The sequence below is a fragment of the Nicotiana attenuata genome, unplaced genomic scaffold (genome assembly GCF_001879085.1).
Source record: "Nicotiana attenuata strain UT unplaced genomic scaffold, NIATTr2, whole genome shotgun sequence".
NCBI lineage: Eukaryota > Viridiplantae > Streptophyta > Magnoliopsida > Solanales > Solanaceae > Nicotiana > Nicotiana attenuata.
The window spans coordinates 409810-422982 of NW_017670565.1; the positions used below are offsets into that span (position 1 = coordinate 409810).

The 13173-nt window shown below is 41.6% G+C and overlaps 1 pseudogene; it reads right to left on the reverse strand.

The window, feature by feature from the left end:
- Positions 1–5280: 5280 nt before the first annotated feature.
- LOC109241033 lies at positions 5281–12270 on the reverse strand (annotated as a pseudogene).
- Positions 12271–13173: the final 903 nt, after the last annotated feature.

The following is a 13173-nucleotide window of genomic DNA, read 5'->3' on the forward strand; positions in this document are numbered from 1 at the left end:
AGTCTACCAAATGTATCGGAAGGTATGGCAGTCGCCGCTTTCCAGAACGGGCTAAGCAGAGATGGTTCGAGGGCAACCAGGAAGCTGCTGAGCCGCCTCATGAAATATACCCCTACCACATGGGAGGAAATCCACAACGCCTATTGCGCCGAGGTACGAGCGGACGAGGATGATCTTAATGGGCCGACCCAACGGCTAACAGCGATACACTCAGAAACGAGAAGAGATCGACGGAACGAAGGACGACGAGAACAACTCCCCCGCTCCAACAGAGATCGACACCAGCCATACACCAGATCCTCCCATCCGCCACCAAGGCATACAGACGCACTACAGCGACCGCCCATAACTTTTGTGTATCTCCTTCAGAGATAGTGTACGCACTGGAGAAGCTAGGCACCAAGGTGCATTGGCCGCAGAAGATGAAATCAGACCCTGCCACAAGGAAATCAAACGCCCTATGTGAGTTCCATCAGGAACGAGGACACAAAACCGAAGACTGCATAGGCCTGCGGCAAGAGGTGGTCAGGATGCTGAACCAGGGATACCTGAGGGAGCTACTCAGCGACAAAGGAAAAATCAACTTTGCACGCGGACGGGAACAACCCCACGGGCCGCCGAAGCCACCTTCCCCAGCGCGCACGATAAACATGATCGTCCGAGGCGGCGACGAGTCAGCGATCAATCACGTCAAACTCGCCACCACACACGGACTAAAGCGGACCATCGCCCATGAACGGTATGAGGACTTCGAAGATTGTATCACCTTCGATAAGTCTGATGCCGACGGTTTGTCTTTCCCTCATTATGATGCTTTAGTTATCACTTTACGTATCACTGATACAGATGTTAAAAGAGTCATGATCGATGACGGAAGTGGCGCCTGTATTATCCACCCAAGGGTCCTCATACAAATGGGGCTCGAGGATAAGGTAATACCCCGCTGCATAACACTAACCAGTTTTAACAATGCAGTGGAACGGACGTCCGGAGAAATAGCATTGCTCGTCTTAGCGGGAGGAGTCACGCTGGAAACAACTTTCCACGTGATGAACCAAGAAACGGCGTACAACGTCATCATAGGGCGCCCATGGATACACGCCATGCGAGCGGTCCCTTCAAGCCACTACCAAGTGATCAAATTCCCTACCCCATGGGGAGTATTCAGTATTCGAGGCGAGCCACGCACCGCACAAGAATGCTACAAAATAGCCCAAGACTGCGCCCAAACCCAACAGCTAAAGGGGGCGAGCGCGGAGGCATGGCAATTAGCCGTGTCAGGAACTAAGGTCAACCCGACAACGGACGTCATCAAAGACCCCGACGTCGTGGAAGCCTGTAAAGCAACGGTCGAAGACGTCGACCCAGTCCAATTGGACAAAACCGATCCTACGAAGAAAGCCTATATTGGGCAAGGTCTCGCCAACCCAAGTAAGTATTGTGAATTCTTAACTAACCATGCAGATTTGTTCGCCTTTTCCCATTCAGATATGCCGGGAATCCCGCGAGACATCGCCACCCACAAGCTGAATGTCGATCCATTACATCCGCCCGTGCGACAGATGAGGAGAAAATTCAACGCTGCTATCAATGAAGCGGTCGGTAAAGAAGTAGACGAGCTACTGGCCAACGGCTCCATCAGAGAATCAAAGTACCCCGAATGGGTCGCCAACGTTGTCATGGTAAAAAAGAAGAACGGGAAGTGGAGAATGTGTGTGGATTTCACCGATCTGAACAAGGCATGCCCAAAAGATTCATTCCCACTACCCCACATCGACCAACTGATCGACGCCACTGCAGGACATGAACTACTGAGCTTCCTAGACGCCTACTCCGGCTAAAATCAAATCATGATGGCCGAGGAGGACCAAGAGAAGGCGACTTTCATCACCCACCAAGGGACTTACTGCTACAAAGTAATGCCCTTCGGGCTCAAAAATGCGGGGGCTACATACCAGAGACTGGTAACCAAAATGTTCAAAGAGCAACTCGGTAAGACCATGGAAGTCTATATCGACGACATGCTGGTAAAGTCAACAAGAAAAGAGGACCACCTCGACCATCTGAAAGAAGCCTTCGAGATATTGAGAAAATACGGGATGAAACTGAACCCCGAGAAATGCGCCTTCGGCATGGCATCAGGAAAATTCTTAGGGTTTCTCGTATCACAACGAGGTATCGAAGTCAATCCAGATCAGATCAAGGCGATAGATGCAATACCAGAGATACTGAACAGCAAAAAGCAGGTGCAAAAACTGACTGGGCGAATAGCCGCCTTGTCAAGGTTCATCTCACGGTCCTCCGACAGATGCCACAAGTTTTTCAGTGTGCTAAGAAAGGACAATGGGTTACAATGGAACGAGGAATGCGTCGAGGCCCTAAGGAAATTGAAAGCGTACCTGTCTTCACCGCCACTGCTAGCCAAAGCAAACCCAGGCAAACCACTGCTGGTGTATTTGGCCGTATCGGAGGTTGCCGTCAGCGCAGTCCTAGTTCGCGAAAATGAAGGTACACAATCTCCTATTTACTATATTAGCAAAACCTTAGTGGACGCCGAAACACGGTATCCACACCTTGAAAAATTAGCTTTGGCATTGGTCGTGGCTTCACGAAAGCTCCGACCCTATTTCCAATGCCGACCTATGGACTCTTTACATTGATGGCGCCGCTAACGCCTCGGGATCGGGACTGGGACTCGTTCTCGAGGTCCCCACGGGCGAAACAATTCGCCAGTCCATACGATGCCCCGAGATGACTAACAACGAAGCCGAGTACGAGGCTGTTATTGCAGGTTTGAAACTAGCCATCAACTATGGAGCTCGACGACTCGTTCTCCATTGCGATTCTCAGCTCGTGGTGAACCAGGTCACTGGGACTTACCAAATCAAGGAGCAGAGGTTGCAAAAATACCAATCAGAAATCCACAGGTTAATGACCGAGTTCGACGAATGCCGCTTCGAAATTCCAAGAACACAGAACGTCGAGGCAGACGGCTTAGCAAAATTAGCCGCAGCCACTAAAAACTTCAACAAAGAAAGCGTGGTCACCCTCCTCCATTCAGCCATTGATCACCCCGAGGTACTCTCTCTAAATTTGACTTGGGACTGGCGCAACCAATTTGTATCCTATCTGCAGGATGGAACACTCCCCCTCGACAAAAAAGAAGCCAAGAAGCTCCGCGTACAGGCCGCCCGGTATTGCCTGATAAACCACGAGCTCTACAAAAGGACGTTTGGCGGACCCCTGGCCAAGTGTCTAGGGCCGCAACAAACGCGGCCAGTACTCGAAGAGGTACATGAAGGACATTGCGGTTCCCATACAGGAAACCGCGCCCTCGTGCGTTGCATAATACGAGCCGGCTATTATTGGCCCACTATGAAGAAAGACGCAGCAGAATATGTCCGCCGATGCGAACAATGCCAAAAGTATGCCCCCATGATACATCAACCAGGAGAACCACTTCACTCGGTCACTTCCCCATGGCCCTTCATCAAGTAGGGAATGGACATAGTCGGTCCCCTACTAGCGGGACGAGGAAAGGTACGATTTCTATTAGTTTTAACTGACTATTTTTCCAAGTGGGTGGAAGCAGGTGCGTACGCCCAAATACGCGAACAGGAAGTGATCGACTTCATATGGAAAAATATTATATGCCGCTTCGGCATCCCCAAAGAAATCAGTTGTGACAACGAACGACAGTTCATCGGCCAAAAAACACTGAATTCTTCGAGAAATGGCGCATCAAGAGGATACTCTCCACGCCATATCACCCTGCCGCCAACGGCCAAGCGGAATCCTCCAACAAACAATATTAAACCATACTAAACGAAGAAACCTCGAGGACGCCAAAGGGCTATGGCCCGAGCTGCTACCCGAAGTGTTATGGGCACACAGGACCACACCCAAATCCACCACAGGAGAAACACCGTACTCACTGGTCTACGGAACCGACGCGGTCATACCAGTCGAAGTCGGCGAACCAAGCTTGAGGTATTCACATACCAGCGGAGCAGAGAACGACGTAAACAGACTTCAAAACCTCGATGAGGCCGAGGAAAGAAGAGAAATGACCCACATAAGAATGATGGCTCAGAAACAACAAGNATACTAGGGAGACGTTACCTATCTCTGTAACTTTTTGATTCTTTCGAGGAAGGTCTCCTATTATATAAAGGAGACCTCCACATTGTAAAAAGGGGCATCTGATCTAATACAACTCTCTCATTTTCTGTCTTTCTCTCTCTATATCACTACTTCTGACGAAAATACCTTATTAACATACATTGTCACTTTGCAATATTAGATCTACAACAATATTATCATCTTTGCATCTCTAGGCTTATTATATTTGATTACGATTTACCCCTTCTCTAGTTTTTGATTGTTTTATCGCTTACAAAGTACATCCTTAACTTTTGAGCCAAACAATTCTCGTACTCTAAACCTTATTGGCGTTATTGCTCCTTTTTTTTTTTTTTTTTTTTTTTTTTTTTTTTTTTTTTTTTTACGGGGAGAGTGTTAAGGCATTGTTGTGTTAATCTTTGTACTCTATATGGTAATCTTTCTTGCTTAAGGGTGTGTTTCGAGAAAAAACACATGGAAAATTAGCTTAGCTTTTTCGAAGGCACATGTTAGCTTTCGATCGCAAAATCTTTATTTTCCCCTAAACTTATCCGTCACTACGATGTGTTCTCCTTTTTTGTTCTCGCGACCGTTGTCGAACACTAGTTTCAGTCATGCCTTAACTATTGTTGTATGCTACTAATCTGTATGCACAGGCGGAGCTAGAGAAGTAGATCCTGTATTTGTATTAGGAAATCCACTAAATATAAAAATTTAACTACGAATGCAGTAACTAAAATAAGTTATGAGTTCGGTGACAATTTCAGAACCGATAAACTTCGAATATTGGCTCCGCCTCTGTCTGTATGTTGAATTAATAAGCATTGAATTTATTTTCTTTTCGAAACTTTTGTACAAGTGAAATGAACTCGAATATGTATGAAACGAATATACATACAAGTTTAAAATAAACCACGACTAGTTTGGCAACGATGTCATTAATTTAATGTTTGATTGAAAACCTTTTTCATGTGCACGCGGGTAACACTCCATGTATAGCCCCAAAGTGAGGAAATTAATTAAATAAACAATATCTAATCCAATGCTAGATATTTTACAAAATAATACAATAAAAAGAAGATTGACGATTTCACATTCATAATGAATTAACAGATATAAGAACTAGGCATCTTTCATACGGATTCGAATGGAGGGTTACTACTTTGCATAGTTGTCATTTAAAGTTTGCTTTTCCTTCTTGTGTTGCTTCATCTCACCATAAAAATATGAAATGAATCCCCAAATAGAGAGGAAAAGTGCCACTCCTTTTTCAGGTTGAAACATTTCATGGAAAATATTAACAGCTAAGACTTCTGTAACCGGGAGCAAGACAGCAATAATGACACCAGAGACCAAAGAGGAGGAATAAGAAAGGACTCCAATGGCTCCCACAAAGAAGAAATTGCCAAATAACGGCACTCTATACTAGCACATTATAGTATTTTCCTTCTCCAAGTCCAAATTGTTTTGCCTCTCTTAGAATTGCCTATAAAAATTATTTATACTATCAGTGTAAAAAGACACCACGGTGCACGAAGTATATCGCATTCACGCAAGATCCAGGGAAATGTTGCACCGCAACAGATACCCTGGTGCAAGCATCAATGACTGATTTCACAGCTCGAACCCGTGATCTATAACGGGGAAAGTTTTAACGTTGCTCCAAGGCTCCGCTTTATTTATACTATCAGTGTATATAAATTAAATCTAAAATTATTTGATGTAAGAAAGTTAAAGTCGATCTTTATATGGAAATCATCCATGTGTAGAGCAAGTATTTTTCACCTAACTGGATTTATTGACAACAACTACCACATGATAAAAGCATGGAACACTGAACTGGAAAGGCTCGATTACGTATGAAGGATGTGTTGGCTCCATCTACTAATCAAGTACATTAAACTCACTCCATACCTTGTGTGTAGTCAAGTACACGAAAGAATAAGCAAAACCTCTTAACCTTTAATGAATCGTATTAATAATAGTTTTACCAAAAAGAGAAATAAAGAAAAAAAGTTGGTCATTGTAAATAATCTTCCTATTTTTTTTCCTTGCTTCTTTGACTAGGAAAATCAAGGATTTACTAACTGAAAAAGAGTATAAGTTTTCTACGCTTTGATAATAAACATTTTTCAAATTATATTAAAGTTATATAAAAACCAACTACAGGTAATTGTCCATATATAATAAACAACGTTAGTAACTTGAAAAATTATACAAGTGGCCTATTAAACTATATTGATTAAATTATATTGATAAAGTTAAAAATCTTTATACTATCAGTATATGTAATATAAATTCCTTACACTAAGTTAGTTTAACTGATATTGTATATAGCTTTACTCACTTAATCAAAAACAATTAAACCTTTGATAAAACAGATTAATTAATAGCGCTACACCCAATGTATGTATGAACGACTTAGAATATCCTTCAACTAATGTCAAGGAATTAATACCCCCCTTAAATAAGATTAGCACTTTTTCCTCCATGACCAAATTTTAAACGTAGTAAAAAATAAGAAGAAAGATGCTACGAGAGAGTTAGGTTATAGATATTACCTTGAAGTCGTTGTTTATGATCATCCCATGTGACGACCCAAAGGGTCATCACCTGTTTTCTTACCCATTTTGTACTTTCGAGGCCTTGAAAACCTCATTTAGGGTCGCCTCGATTTGCGTGCGTAGTCCGGGCGCGTAGCCGGAAAGTCTAAATATGAATTTCTGTGAAAAATGCTAAATTTTGATATTAAAATGAATAAATTTGACTTCGGTCAACATTTTGGGTAAATGGACCCTAACCTGTGATTTGACGGTCCCGGAGGGTCCGTAGGAAAATATGGGACTTGGACGTATGCACGGAATCGAATTCCGAGGTCCCAAGCCCGAGAAATGAATTTTTGAGTAAAATTATTTTCTGAAAATATTTAAGGAAATTGGAAATGAAAACTGATTGGAAAGTGATGGTATCGGGCCCGTATTTTGGTTCCGGCGCCCGGTACAGGTCTTATATATGGTTTAAGCACTTTCTGTAAAGTTTGGTTGAAAACGGACGTTGTTTGACGTGTTTCGGACTTAAAATGGAAAGTTTGATGTTTTATGAAATTTGGAAGAAAATTGATGATAGTCTATAATTACGTATTTTAGTCACTTATTACACTCTAATTTACTGCACTTTAATTGAGTTTGAGCTTTAATCGCTAGTGTTTTGCACTAATAGTGTATTTTATGCCTTGTAGGAGTGATTCCGAGCTATGTAGATGTTATGGAATGAATTCAAGTAATTTGTAGCTTTAAAGTTTGAGTAAAAGTTCAAGGAATTAAGCCGGGATCGTGTTTGGGGGTCAACGGATGATAGTTAGAGCAAACGAAGACTCCAGTAGGCATATTGCGCACTGTCTAGTAAAATAGATATAACTTTTTGCTCAGAACTCCATTTGGGCTCCATAATATATGGTTGGAAAGATAACTCAAAGGGCTACAACATTCATGTTTTACGTTTTTCCAAATTCGAAAAGGAACAGGGTTAAAAATGCGCGTCAATAGCGCGATCGCGCTTAGGTCGCGCTCGTCAGGCAGAACACCGGGCCACTAGCGCGAAGTTAGCACGATCGCGCTAGTCAAACCCGGGAAAAATGTCCTTTTTCACATTGGAGAAGGTATAATTGTTTGGGCCCAACCCTACTTGGTATATATACATGGAAAAACGGTATTTTGAGGGGGAAGGACGTTTTTGAGAGGAAAACACAAGCACAGAGCCGCCGTGGAGGCCGGGTTTCATCTTTTCTTCCACCAACTTAGTCTTTTTATGTTTCTTTGTATAATTTGTTGTTTTGCTACCATGTCTATGTGGAGCTAAACTTCACGTTCTAGGGTTGTGGTTCTTTCATGACTATTGTTATTCGAATATTGATTTTGATTTCTTAGTTTATTATATTGGTTTATTTATTCAATCTTGTGCTTAATTATTTGATTGCTTGATAACCAATCGAATACTATCTACGAATCTAGAGTTGAACTTGAAAGTGGGAATTCTAGATTGCATATAGGATTGAGTAGAGCAAGTTCTTGAACCTGGGCATCGGGGAATGGATTCGCGGTTAGGATAGACATATACCTAATTGCCTTGCTTGGTTGATTTACAGGAATTATAAATGCGTTCTTGTTGATTCTAACTCCATAGACATATAGGCGTTAGGTTAGCTTGAATAGGCGAGTAAGAACCCGACAGATTCTTATGAGCAATATTAACCCTGTCAACCAATAAACTAGATAAATTAGTTAGTTAATTCAATTCAAGAATACAATAGGAATGTTAGATAGCCCATAACCCTAGATCGTTTTCATTACATTGATATCATAAAAATCTGCTCTTTCTCTGTTTAAAGTTCATTATTTATATTTCTTTATTTAATTAGTTTAGAATCAAATATTTCTAGGTTTAATTCTTGTTTAGATAATTAGGATAGTCTAATTTAGTTAATAGTTAATCACAAGTCCTCGTGGGATCGACATCCGACTTTTAGTCACTTTATTACTTGACGACCGCGTATACTTGCGTGTGCGTTTGGCCGCAACAAAAATCATGGATTTTGAGGCTTAATTTGATGTTTATAATGTTATATTAGCGATTTGATCGCACGAATAAGTCCGTAGGATATTTTTGAGGTTGTGTGTATGTTTGGTTTGGAGCCCCGAGGGCTCGGGTGAATTTTGGATAGGCCGTGAGTGCATTTTTAACCTTTGTAAAAATCTGACATTTCAGTTTTGGTATCTTCGCATTTGCGAAGAAGATCTCGCAAATGCGAGCTCGCAAATGCGAGCCTTGCATCGCAAATGCGAGACTAGGGATTCGACTGCCTGATCGCAAATGCGACCTACTTGTTCGCAAATGCGGATGGGGGCAAGTCGCAAATGCGACATAACTGGTCACAAATGCGAACCTGGGATTTCTGAAAGGGTTCGCAAATGCGAACTATTTTCTCGCAATTCCCATAACAGGTCGGGGTTCGCAAGTGCGAACCCCAGTTCGCAAATCCCATATCTGCAACCTGCATATTTTACACTTAGCCGAATTTTGAACCATTTTCAACATTCTTTCAACACACAAACTTCTTGGGGCGATTTTTCAAGAACAAGTTTTCTTCCAAATCAATTGTAAGTTGATTTTTACTCATTTCTTTCAATCATTAGCATCATTTAACATGTTTTCAACTTAAAATCAAAGATTTTCATGGGAGAAATTGGGGGTTTTGGGTAGAACCTAGGTTTTTTCTAAAATTGGGGATTTGGACCTCAATTTGAGGTCCAATTTCAAAACAAATCATATATTTGGGTCAGGGAATGGGTAGCCGGGTTTTGGTTCGAACCTCGGGTTTTGACCACGTGGGCCCGGGGGCAATTTTGGAATTTTGGGGCAAAACTTTGGAAAATTCATTTTTATGCATTCAAATTGATTCATTTAGCGTTTATTGATGTAATTAAGTAACTTGTGACTAGATTCGAGCGGATTGGTGGTGGAATCGAGGAGTAAAGCTATAATTGAGACTTGAGTTGAATTCAAAGCATCGTGGTAAGTGTTCGGTCTAACCTTAGCTTGAGGGATTAGGAGTTGAGTCCTATTTGCTATGTGGTAATTGTCGAGTACGATGTATAGGCAAGGTGACGAGTATCTATACGTTGGTGTCAAGCATGACCGTGAGTCCTATATTGTGATTTTCATGACTTCGTTGTATTATTCATGCCTTGGTGAGTATTTCTATTTGTTGTGCAAAGTTGTGGAAAGAATCGTGACTTATGGATATTGAGGAGCGTTGGCTCCAGTCGTAGAACGCATTGCGAAAGTATAAGTGATAATTGAATCTCTAGAGCATTGGCTCGAGTTATGAAGTGAATTGCGAAGTAAAAACGAGAAGAGAAAAGATCGTTATGCTATTCCTTGGCGGGCTATTGTCGAGTTGTGGTTCCCTTGTATTGTGTTCTTAATTGATATTACGGATGCTTAGTTTAATGATTCCTTGTGTTGAGTAAGGACCAAAATTATAGCTGAGGTAGTTAGGTGTTGTAATAGGTTTGGTTATAGCTGAGGTGGTTAGGTGTAGTAACAAGTTTGATTATAGTTGTGGTAGTTAGATGTTGTAATATGATTGATCATAGTTGTGGTAGTTAGATGTTGTAACAGGATTGATTATAGTTGTGGCAGTTAGATATTGTAACAGGATCGGTTATAGCTGCGGTAGTTAGATGTTGGGACAAGTGTGGTTATAGATGTTTCTCCCTTGCCGGGACGTAATTACTCATGCTATTGATCCCTTGCCGGGATAGTGTGGACCTCATTGATCCCTTGTCGGGACTCCCGTTATAATTGTTAATATTATCTATGGATCGCGTTGCACGCCGCAGCAATATTATATATGGATCGGGTTGCACACCGCAATAATATTATATATGGATCGGGTTGCACGCCGCAATAATATTGTATATGGATCGGGTTGCACGCCGCAACAATATTATATATGGATCGGGTTGCACGCTGCAACAACATTATATAAGGATCGGGTTGCACGCCGCAACGGTGTTATACACGGATCGGGTTGCACGCCGCAACAAAGATATAATAAAATAGGAGCAGGTGGTACGCCTACCACGAGATATAATAAAATGGGAGCGGGTGGCACGCCTGCCACGAGATACGGGAAATGGGAGCGGGTTGCACGCCTGCAACAAGATGTGAAAGGAAAGTGAATTCTGCCTTTGTTTTCTTTATTCTTGGTAGTGGTTGGATTTTGTTTACTTTATAGTTCTCTTGATATTCTGTTTTTACCTGTTATTCCCTGGAGCATGTTTCCCCCTCCCACCTCTACTTGTTTATTCCTGCTTTAATTTCCGTTGTATATCATATCACTGTACAAGTTTATTTGGTAGTCTGGTCCTAGCCTTGTCACTACCTCGCCGGGGTTAGGCCAGACACTTACCAGCACATGGGTCGGTTGTGCTGATGCTACACTCTGTGCTCTTTTGCACAGATCCAGGTACCGGAGCAGTATACGGTGCGCAGTAGTAGCGCGGGAGTTAGCCTTCAGTCCAACGAGACACCGAGGTAGCCTTGCAGGCGTCCGCAGGCCCGACGTCTCTTCTATCTTTTATTTCAGTCTGTTATCTCATGTATTTCGAGACAAACAGTTATATTTTCTTTCAAACGGTTGTATTTAGCACTCTTAGTAGTTCGTGAGTATGTGACACCAGTTCTTGGGTAGAGGTTTATGTTGAGTTTCCGCATTGTTGTTCAGATTCTTTAATTTAAGACTTCCGCTTATTTACTTTATTCCGCTGTTTTCATGATATTACCGATAATTGTTAAAAGAAGTAAATTGGTTAATGCTAAAGGTAGTTAAGGGTTGGCTTGCCTAGCTCTCGTCAGTAGGCGCCATCACGACTCCCGAGGGTGGAAAATCCGGGTCGTGACATCCCAACAATTGCAAAAGCAGAAGCAAATAAACAAATCACCATTTGAACTTCCAACACCAAAGCATAAGTAATAGTTTGAGTTGCTTTAATATACGTTAACTCCACCATTGGCATAACAAATCCATATAAAGCAGCAGCCAAAAGCGTCAAAACAAACCCTAATATATACTCTTTACTCGACTCTCCCTTTGGCCTATCACTTCCAGAACGTAGTGCCAAAACCACTGCTCCAACAGTCAATAAAGCTATGGCATTAATAGAATGTGCCGTGAACTTTTGTTTTACGAGGAAAAAAGCAAAAACAGCTGTGAAAGCAAGTTGAGTTGCAAGAATTAGAGTAGAAGTTGAGACAGGTAATTTTGAGTTTCCATAAGCATATAAATAATTGTCAACACCGGTAAGGATACCAAATATAGAACTTGCTAAAAATATCCGAGGTGTTATGAGGAAGAGTTTAATTGTGTTGTTTTTTCGACGTTGGAAATAGGCAATGGCATGAGGGATCAAGATTGGTGGCCAACCAACAGTTTGTAGCCAACTCGAAAACCAAATTCTATTGCCACCATGTAGGAAATAGAGGCGCATAATCAACGGACCACAACAATTACCAATTGCATGCTAGCAAAATACAGTTTATGACAAGAAGGATTTTTCTCATTCTTTCATTAATATGAGTTGCCATTTTGGTAAGTTTTTCTTCTTCCAAAATTTAGACGAGAAATAAGACTAAGGGATGAAGCTTTTTATATACGGAAAACGGTCAGAAATATTCCTTTACTATTCGAAAAAGTTCACTTATATCCTCCGTTATACTATTGGTCCACAAAGTCCCCGACGTCTCAAAACTGGTGCAAAGATACCTCTATGCCGTTAGGACCCTCCACCATGACAAAATTATCTCACTTGGCCTGACATATTGTTGAGGTGGATGCCACGTGGCAAGCCACCTCATCGCACCTATCTTATTTTACCCCTCCTCTACTTCTTTTTCCACCATCACCTCCCTCTTCAGCCAACCACCACCAACATCACCTCCTCCTTCACCATTCATCTATTCTTCCACCACCATCATACCCACTAGTCTTGACCACCATTCCTTTACCAAAAATCAAACTCAATCGAAAATTTTAATATTTTGATCTCTCTTTATAAATTCTAAATTATATCAGGGAGAATGATAAGAGAACAGTCTATTGGAATTTCTTTATCCAACCTTTGCCCCAGTTTTGCTCCAGCCGCGTTTAAGCCCTTCAGAGAAACAGGCTGATTGAAGAGATTTAGTGAAGGCAATTTTGGAGCTACTGGCATTTTCATTGGGCAGAAAGTTTCTGAGACACTCAAAATAAACCTTGTTATGCCTAATCACATTTATCTAAGCAGAGATATGCGCTCCTGGTTCCATATGATTGGTGAAAAGCTTGTTTGATTTGCAAATTTAGGATAAAGTGTAACGTACTCTCTTAAGTACATCATGTCTATCAAAAACTTCTTTCAAGAAGCTTGCCAATAATTTGGATCAGTTTGATTTAGTCTATTAAAAAAATCAAAATGTCCGATTCAATCTGATTTTTGGTAAAAGAATGGT